This window comes from Propithecus coquereli, unplaced genomic scaffold (assembly GCF_000956105.1).
Source record: "Propithecus coquereli isolate 6110/MARCELLA unplaced genomic scaffold, Pcoq_1.0 Scaffold86, whole genome shotgun sequence".
NCBI classification, from domain to species: Eukaryota; Metazoa; Chordata; class Mammalia; order Primates; family Indriidae; genus Propithecus; species Propithecus coquereli.
The window spans coordinates 2,871,677-2,879,070 of record NW_012154840.1 but is presented as its reverse complement, the minus strand read 5'-3'; the positions used below and the strand labels follow the sequence as shown (position 1 = coordinate 2,879,070).

The 7,394-nt window shown below is 39.9% G+C and overlaps 1 protein-coding gene across 1 annotated transcript in view; it reads right to left on the bottom strand.

Annotated features, from left to right (window-relative positions):
• The window catches only part of CYSLTR1 (cysteinyl leukotriene receptor 1), a 23,451-nt gene extending 22,782 nt beyond the window's left edge, over positions 1-669 (bottom strand). The window contains exon 1 of the mRNA XM_012664105.1: positions 363-669. The gene's annotated coding sequence lies outside the window, so the exon portion shown is untranslated. The remainder of the gene's footprint in view (positions 1-362) is intronic.
• Positions 670-7,394: the final 6,725 nt, after the last annotated feature.

The following is a 7,394-nucleotide window of genomic DNA, read 5'->3' as shown; positions in this document are numbered from 1 at the left end:
CCCATATTGAAGGAAACTGTCACTACATTACAGAAACTCCATTGAGCTCTCGAAATAGGATTTTAAAATATGTTTTATATTTCTGGCTTAATTGTGGAGGTGCTGGAGGCTTGAGGAGTGTCCCCTCTGTATTTTGCCACATTGAGCCCTAGCAGAAGCACTGAGAAATACTTGTTGACACACTGGTTAGATTATCAAATCTCTGGCCAAGAAATAAAGCATAATGAATTCATGCTAGCAGCCTAATAGAAAGCAGGCAAGGCAGATTTGTTATCTCCAAACTCCTGGGAACTTGCTAAAATCTAACATCAGCAGAATTATACTATATACTGTCCCAGCACTGAAATACTGAATCTCCTTACCTGCTAACTCCAACATTCACAGTTCAGGGTCCTTTTGCGTTTGCTTTCAGAAGCAAGCTCCAAGTCTTCAGTAAATCCAATGTACCAGTTCCCTGGAGAGGTAAGCCTTGTTGGTGAGCTGTGCAGTGAATCTGGATACCCTGAAGGGTCCTAAAAGAGCACTCCATTCACAGAGTGCCTGCTCTCTAGGCAAGCTTTGTTAGAAAGATGGGTTGTTGCTGTTTTCGAGAGGGGAGAGGGCAGGGCACATGTGCTAGCCAATACACACAGATTCTTCTTCCTCTTTCAGATTAGTCCTCAAACTGTTTAAAACATACCCGGAGTTTGGCTTCTCTGGGTGCAAAGTGGGGGAGGGGAAGGGACAGAGAGGGAGGAAAAATAGAAACTGGAGTCTTGAAGGTTGTGTGTATAAATGAGCTTTTACCCCTAGCTCCAGCAATAGAATTCTCAGGAAATCATTCAGCTGCTCTGAGATGGGAAGCAGGGAAGAATGTACTCTGTCTGGCTTAGTTCTGTTTGAACTTTATGACTAGGGGTAGTTAGATCATTTGCAGGCAGGAAAACATAATCCTACCAGTATATGCTAATATAACTGGCATTATGTGAAAGTTGATCTTAAGCAAGATAAATTTCATCTCTCTGTTCCTTTCTCGCTGCTCTCTTTCTTTCTCCCATATGACACTTGTAGCTTTATCCACATTCTAAAAAGCCTTTTCCTTTCTGGTGCCTTATGTGCTGGAAAATAAGTGCCTTAGTTTGAGCTTGGTTTTCTGAAATCCCCACAGGAATATATTGCCTCCATTGAATTAAAAGTGGCTTTTTTTCTGTCCCACTGAAAATGGTCTAGAATGACTGAGCTTGTTGTCTGTAGTCCTGTTTTAGGAATTTGGGGACAAGGTAAGTACTCTTGGCCTTTGGCTAGGCTCTTAGGTATTGGAGCTGTAGGACACTCAGTCTAGCTTCTGGAGAATAGGGACATAGCAGTCTGGTATGTGCTGATTGGAGCCTGGGGTGGCACCTTGATGTTATTAATACAAACCAAATGGATAAGACTGTAATATGCGTTGATTGCATCAATTATGTTGAGTTATACTGAGAAGGTTCTATATGTGGATGGGCTTAAATACAGTGATTTTAATACTCTGTGAACATGATGTCATAACTAATAACTAGTTTTAACTTTCAAAATGTGAGCCCAGCAATAGCCTTCTGGCATCCTACCTGCTGCAGGAACAAAGTCATTTGCTCAAACTTTGCAAACTTTGTGTACCAGAATTACCTCACAGCCAACCTGAGGCCAGGGCTTTAAGGCTCCTGGAATCTTTATCTCCTTTCACAGAATCCTTGGTTATGGTGGTGGTGGTGATGCTTGGGGGAAAAGGCCATCCAACCACATTAAAGGGGAAGATAATATTTGGATTCAAGACCAGACTTTCTAATTCCTCCACTGGGGAATTTTACTAACTAAACTGACATTCTAACTATTAATAGTATTTCTTCAACTGAATTTGGATCCCTAGAGATCTATGGGAAAGTTTATAAGAGAGAAGGATGAATTATCACTTCCCCTTCAGTCTAAAATGTTATAGCCATTTTGAATTATGGTAGAAGAATAATTCATTCTTAGGTAATGAAGAAAAGAGAAAGGGGCTAGAACCTTGAGCTTTGAGATGTCATCACTATAGCTGTGGCAGAGAGGGCATGCCCTGTGGTTCTTTTGTGTGCTCCCCTACTTGTTTTCTTCATTAGCTGCTTCTCTGTTCCTGATTGATGGGAAGGGCAGTGCTCTACCCATCCCCAAATGGGTCTTTGCCTTGTACATCTGCATCAATTTATCCCACATTTGCTATAATTGACAGCAGATTCCTTCTCTCCTTTCCTCACTTCTTCATCCTTTCTTTTCTTCTCCATCCATCTTCATTACATATCTACCATCATATTTTCTGTCATTTTAGGAAAGTGCGAAGTGCCCAGAATGATACCTCTCTGTTGCCATCTCTCCACTCTTTCTCATTTTCCAAGACTCTGTGAGTTCTTACTTTCTTATTGGGGTGGAGAAGACCAAATAGAGAATGGTGCAAGAGAGGGAGGAATAACATGTAGTTGGATAGGGAATCTGTCTTAATGAAATAGGACTTGGGTAGAAGGTTAAGGAATTTTCAGTCATACAGCATTGACACATGAGCCACAGGATTCATAGCTTACATGGACTCAGAGCTGAAAATGGCTGTGAAAATCATCTTGTTAAGACTTTATATTAAACCAAATCCCTGAAGGTATGGCATGTCTGATTCATTTTTATGTCCTCAGCTGTTAGTTCATTGCCTTGTTTGGTTTGTTGAATAAATCAATCTAGTCCAACCCTGTCATATTACAGATGTGTAAACTGACATCAGAGATAAAGAGGCTCTCTCAAGATGTATTCATTTTACCACAAAATCAAGAGGATTCATATTTTTTTTCTTCAGGACTGAAATTGTTCCACAGTCAATACTAGTTGTACTTTGGAAGGGTGGATAAAAAGTGTTACTGTACTTATACCCCAGTTTTATACACACTCATACACTCATTCATAGAGGCTGTGTTAGCTGTGATTCACCTTTTAGTTCCAGCTTATAGAAACCTGGAGAAAATGAAAAAAATCAGTCTGGCTTTGGAAATATGGCTCTCACCACTTTCCCTCTTCCTGTCCCAGTGCGTACCCCATGAATATAAAGCAACCCTGCCTTACCGTTTTAGTGAGGCACGAGCAATCCAACTGAGAATGCTGGATGAGTTTGAATCCTGTCAAACAGAATAGCATAGACCACCTAGGAGAGATGGTACAGATCATCTAAGTAATGTGTGGGTGATGTAATCCCCTACATTATTCTGTGCTCTTGCCACTAGCCATGTGGTAGCTACTAGCCATGTGTGGTTATTTAAACTTAAATGTAAATTAATAAAATAAAATAAAAAAATCCTATCTTTCAATGACGATAGCCACATTTCAGATACTCAATAACATAGCTATGTGTAGATATGGCTATTGCATTGAACAGCACAGATTTAGAACAGATGTTAAAATTAATACCTAGTTTGGGTAGAGGTTTTTACGAGTACAAGATAATATAAGTAAGTGCCAAAGTTGGGAAAAGAATCCGGGTTTCTGGATTCCCAATCAAGAGTAAGCGGATTTATTTCTACCCCATACATATTTATTTCTATCTCGGTGTAGATCTATGAGCACGGTTGAAGCACACTGAGTATGTGTGACTCTCTGCATAGGCTTTGACTTTTTTTGTGTGTGTGTGGGGGCATCTGGTTAGCATGAATGAGGGAGCCCCTTTGCATGGATTTTTACAGTTCCTGGCTTTCTCCCCTGACAAGGACCAAAAGAGAAAATATACATAAAGGTCCAATGAAAGGAAAAAAAAACTTATACAAATGGGAGGTGTAGTGATTATGATAAACTCCAGCTTTACTTTGCCCTAGTTAGTGGTTGCTCCTGAGTGCAGCCGGAGATGGATATGGATGGCAAAGTGGGCTAGGCTGGTGGGTCATTTTGGCAGCTGAGGTGAGAGGGAGACTGCTGTGCGTGTGTGGTTAGGGAACCTGCTAATAGCCTCCAAACCTAGGAACTGGGGCCAGTTGGACTTGTTCCCACCTCAGCTTTTGCTCCAAGAGAGGACCAGCAATGGAAGAATTAGGCAAAGACCTTCAGTGAGAGCTAAGCCTTTTCTTAATTAGAGGGATTGTCTACTGTCACTTAAAAGTGTGTAAAGTTTAGGTTTTTCCAAGGAAAATGAAAGAAAATTTTCTGAGAAATCACTGTGATATTCCTAGTGAAAGTGGTACCATAACTAGAGTCTAGTCTACTAAGAGTTATTTTAGGAGTATCTAAAAGTCTGTAGCTCCTCAAATCTCCTGCTACATGAAACTTGCTAGCATAAGCCTGAAATGTCTTTAAGTGTAGTTCGTGGTGAGAGTCCTCTTTGAGATGCCTTTAAATTTAGATCCAATAAAGAGAAACAGCCCAAGGACTGACTCTTATAGGAGAGGTCATCCACTATGGATGGGGAGAATTGGATGTGAAAAGCATACTCTGGATTATTCAATGAGGGAATAGGGGTAATGATCACTTTAACCTCCTGGGCCAGTGGGCATGGGAAGGATACAGCAGGGATGTTGAGATTATAGAGTCAACCTCCCACTCCTATTCACAAGCCAGGTTTGGGAGACAAAGAGCCTGGACCAGACCAAGTTTCAGCTTGCTCTGCAACACTGAGTGAGTTCTAGAGTCCTGCAGATTCTATCCCCATAGAATGCTAGATCTGGAAGGAAGCATTGAGCATCCATGTCTTCCTCTCATTCTATACATGAGGAAATTTATGATGCAAATTAGCTGTAGTGTTGTCTTGTTTAGTTTCTTGAATAAAATAAATCTAGTCCAACTCTCTCATACTACAAATGAGGAAACTGAGTCCAGAGAGGCTCTCTTAAAGAGCTATAAGGCTCTTTCAAAATGAATTTCTTTTTCCATCCTTGGGTAAGTTATTTCATCATTCTGAATCTTAGTGTTCTTATTTTAAAAGATGATGAAAATAATATCAGCTCTGCCTATATCACAGAATTTAGAAATCAAATAAAATGAGAGCCATGAAAGGACTTTAAAAACTATAAAGTATTATGCAGATAAAATTATTTCATTACCTATTTCTCCATCCTCGTCTCCTATCCAGTGCCTTCTCTCACCCAAAATATTGCATGACTTCCTATAAATGATTTTTGGAGAGAGATATTTGGGTAAATTTGAGATAATCTGGGGTCTTATTGGGTGTATAATAATTCCCTCCTAGGGCAGGGAATTATTGTCATTGAGTATCTAGTTGCAAAGGCCCACTTTTATATCTGGACCTAAGTTTATCACAATGACAGCAGCTGTCAGGTGTATTTGTATGTGTTCTCTCTCTCTCTGTCTCTCTCTCTGTGGGGGGGGGTGTACATGTGTGTGTGTGTGTATGTGAATGTGTGGAAGTGGTGTAAAAATGAGGCTTAGGGACTACTGAAGTCCTATTTGTAAAACTGCCTTAGCCACAGGAGCTCTCTGAAGGTAAAGGGAAAACATTCATTTGACTCAAAATTGGAGTCCCATTTTTAGGTTTATTGTGGCTTCATCATTTTTGGTATGACCTGGGGCAGAGCAAGTCACTTAAATGTTACGAGCCTCAGTTTTATCATTTGTAATTAATAAAACTAAAGGGATAATGCTATCCACTCTGCTCTGCCCTGGGAATCAAAGTGAGCTAATGCATGTGAAAGTGCTCGTGAACTGGAAATAGCTGTAAAAACAACCTCATAGTTCTTTCCTAGTAACAGGGGAAATCCCCCAGGGACATGCTCAGAAGTTGTCTTTGACATATTTTTTTTTTTATCTCAGCAGGGACCAGCTAACCCTGTAGCCAAGGGAAATTGATTTGAATATTTGATTTTAGGATCTAGCCCTTAACCTAGCTTCATTCTCTTGCTGAGACACCCTGGCTTTCAGAAAACACAAACAGAACTAGTCTTGGGCAAAAATTTTGAAACATATTAAGTATGTTTTTAATGATCCTCTTTTTTCCTTTCAGCATCTCCTCCCTTAGAGTGGGTAGAGAAAGGATAGCAGGAGAAACTATATCCTGAGAGGTAGAATGCCCTAGTGGTTAATAGCTTAAACTTTGGAGGTGGACAGATTTGGGCTGAATTTTTGCTTCACCATTTACTAGTTGTGATCTTGGACAAGTTATCCGACTTCTTGGTTCCTCAGATTCCCGGTCTGTAAAATGGGGCCAATAATTGCACTATTTCATGGATTGTCCTAAGTCTTAAATTTAATAGTGCCTGGCACAAATTCTGTTCCCAATAAATTTACCTTTATTTTTATCCATACTATGGTTTTTGCTCTCTCAGATTTATTTATATTTTAAAGTTACCAGCCTGGATTTAGACATTGTCCCAAAGAATGACTTCTGATTTGGAGCATTAAGAACTTTCCCATCTCTTAACTCTGCTGACTTGGTGGTCACTTGGTGATCACTTTAACCCCCTGGGCCAGTGGGCATGGGAAGGATACAGGTGGTTTGTACAAGTGAGCCCTCAGACAATACTGGGCACAAATTTGAATACAAAACAGAATATTGGTTTTGGGGGGGAGACGGTATTTCTACAGCCTTTTAATTTTATACTTTTTGGGTGATTTTTCTTTTGCTTTTGCTTACAGATGATCAGAAGTGCTTTTCTTGATATTATCTCCTAATAAATATGTGCATCCCTGTTCTGTCCAGAGGCCCTTTACCACTGGCCAGTTGGAGCCTAGATTGGCTGGTCAAGGCTTTGACTTTGACTAAAACAAACTAACAAAAGTGAAGTTTATTTCCTGGAATTCAGAGAACATAAAAGATGGTATGTGTCTCATGGGAGTAAGCTGGATCCCTAGAAGTATAATAGATATGGTTATGGAACAAGAGCTCAGCTTGTTTAAATTCACCATTTCTGATTTGGGGCATGCTTCTGTGGATCAACCTCAAATTCATTTTTTCAGTTTACAGATTGGCTTTGATTCCCTGAAGTTGTGCCTAATGATTTATTTCCCATCCACACAGTAAAACTGCAGGCCAAATTGTGTGTCTGTGTGGGGGGCAAATATGTAGTTACTGGTTAGTTGAACATTTTCCTCTATAGAAACCAGTAGAACCAGGAAAAGAGGAAAATACGCTTAATAGAATGAGTAGTGAGGTTTATCTGATGTTCAGGAACTCAAACGAATTACTTTTGTCACACCTCTTAACATAGAGCCTGAACTATTGTTTTTCTACGTCTCACTTTTGATCAAATGAGGTCTGTAAAGGCAGTTTGAAAATGAGGATGCATTATAAAATTCTGAGTTTATTTATTTTTATTTATTTATTATTCCAGGGTTTTGTGAGGGTACAAACATTGTAGTTACACTTTATGTCTTTGCCTCTCCCAAAGGCATGCCCTTCCCTCCCTTTAGTGCTCTCCGTGTCCTTT